Source organism: Penaeus monodon, chromosome 14, assembly GCF_015228065.2.
Source record: "Penaeus monodon isolate SGIC_2016 chromosome 14, NSTDA_Pmon_1, whole genome shotgun sequence".
NCBI lineage: Eukaryota > Metazoa > Arthropoda > Malacostraca > Decapoda > Penaeidae > Penaeus > Penaeus monodon.
Window position 1 is genome coordinate 5,335,571 of NC_051399.1, and position 2,500 is coordinate 5,338,070.

Sequence of the window (2,500 nt, forward strand, 5' to 3'; positions counted from 1 at the left end):
CTCTCTCTCTCTCTCTCTCTCTCTCTCTCTCTCTCTCTCTCTCTCTCTCTCTTTCGTTCACTGCCCCATCTTCTCTCAGTGGTGACGAAATCACTTATGAATAACTTGTAAGTGCGTATATAAATCATTTACAAGTGCACGTGTTTTCAGTGGTGACATAATCATTCACATAAGTGCATGTGTTATTTAGGAAATCAAAATATATATATACTGTTATATACTATATACTTTAATAGGGTGTGGGTAGTGAACAATTTCCAACGTTTGATGTTCTCAATCATACACGCACACAAACACACCCACACATATATATATTTATACATACACGATGTATGCATATTTACACATTCATGTGCATGTTTATACGTTTACATTATGTGTATGCTTACTCCGTCACACACGCAAATGCAAACGCACAATAAAATATTATAATTTGACTCTTTCGCTCGGCTCAGGGAACTGCAAGCGAAGTCTCGAAGTCTCGAGGTCCCACCGAGACTCGAACTCGGATCTCTGGATTCAAAGTCCAGGGTGCTAACCATTACACCATGGAGCCACATTCGCTTTGTTAATTTCACGTACTTTTGCAGCACCTCTCTTCCTCTCCAAATCTCTTGTCTCTTCTCCGTCACTTTTCCAACTCATGTTCTCTCATTTTCTAAAATTTCCTTTTTTTCCCACTCTGTCCTTGTTTGCCATCTCTGGGGAGGCAGGCCTTGCCAGTCTGCCTCCCCGAGATAACCTAACTGGCAGCAAACCATATAGTTGTTGGTGCTGGGGGAGGGCAATTGTCCCTCTAATCTAACAAGTAAGGCGGGCTTGAGGGTCCCACTGGTTAGCGACTGCTGGGACTCGGTCAGAGAGCGGGGTTACCTATCGTCCCATCTGCGTCCCAGCGGCCGCTAACCTGTCGTGAGGCTTGTGGGGCAAAACCTACGGGACCCCTCACAGGTGGATTATGGGGCCTGCAGCCAGGCAACCCTCACTATATGGGGCAGTGTCAGTGGGGGTGACAGAGGAGTGACTGCCCAAGATTAAACCTTAGGTGGGCTGTCAGGGTGGTGCCTCGGAACGTCCGTTCTTGCATCTGTGACAGACAGCTGTCCTCGGCGAGATATTTTTATTGTTCTGGGTGACTTCAATGCGGTATTTGGCTGCGACTGAGCTAGCTATGAGATGTCTGTCGGTCCTCATGGCTGAGGAGCTGATGGTGGCAGTGAGAATATCCTCCTTTTCCTTTACTAGGTCCTAGAAATTGAGGATTTCTGGCTCTTAGTAACAGCATTCTGACCTGCATCATATGACTTGGTACAGCGATGCGGATAATGTGGCCAAGGAGATCGACCACATCCTAGTTAGCACTAGCGGAGGATCCTCCAAAACTACAGGGTGTATTGGAGCACCAAATTCTGTGGACCTGATCATAGATTAGTTGTGGCTACTCTCTGGGTCCACTTCAGAACCCCTGTCACTCCAATGAACAACTTGTTTCATGGGGACAGATTGAGAGGGGGGAATGTGTCTGGCAGTTTGCTGAAGCTATCTTCAGTCATTTTGCGGCACTTGGGGGTCTGACAGACCCTGTTCTTCTGTGTGACACCTTCGAGCGAGAAATGCTTGATGCAGCCCAAGAATCAATTGGTGAATGCCAAGAGCAAGACAGAATTTCATCTTTCAAGAGACTCTGGAAGCCACAGATGTTTGTCGTGCGGTTCGACTGTCAGGGGACCATGACTTGCATAATTTCCTGGTCACTGCTGAGAAGGGACAAGGAACAGTTTATCAGGAATCTAGTAAATGACCTTCGTCCTGCCTACCAAGCCCTGAGAAAGCTGAACTTCAAGCCCTCCTCACAAACGACTACAATCCGTTCAGTAAGTGGCCAGATAATCTCTGATCCTGTTGGGGTGCAGGTGCGTTGGGCTTAATATTTTGAGCAGTTGTCCCAGGTTGATCCACCAGCAATTAACTTGGATGCGGGTAGTGTCGAGATTCCATTGCCAGACCCACCAATCAGCGAGGATCCACCCTCCCTGACTGAAGTCAGGGGGGCGATCTCCAAGCTGAAGAGTGGTAAAGTAGCGGGTATCTGTGGCATCCCAACTGAACTATAAAAGACTGGTGGAGACCCTTTGGCAAGGGGCAGACTGGTGCCACTCTCCCTGACCTGCTGAGGGGTGTGGTAATTTCTCTCTGGAAGGGGAAAGGGGATTGGTGGATTTTGCAGCAACCACTGAGGCATTACATTATTCAGTATACCGGGCAAGGTTCTTGCTCACATCCTTCTAAGACGTATCAGAGACCACCTGCTGCGGCACCAGAGGCTAGAGCAATCTGGATTCACTCCTGGTAAGACCGTACCCTGATGCTTCAAGTCATAGTAGAGTGCCATCGAGAGTTCGGATGTGCAGCTTACATTGACCTCAAGAAGGCATTTGATACTGTCCATCACAAATCACTCTGGGTGATTCTGAGACTAAGAGGAATTCCAACAAAGATT

At 47.7% G+C, this 2,500-nt stretch overlaps 1 non-coding gene across 1 annotated transcript; it reads right to left on the reverse strand.

The window, feature by feature from the left end:
* Nucleotides 1-484: 484 nt before the first annotated feature.
* Trnaq-uug lies at nt 485-556 on the reverse strand. Its single transcript has one exon. It is a non-coding gene; the product is annotated as a tRNA-Gln (tRNA).
* Nucleotides 557-2,500: the final 1,944 nt, after the last annotated feature.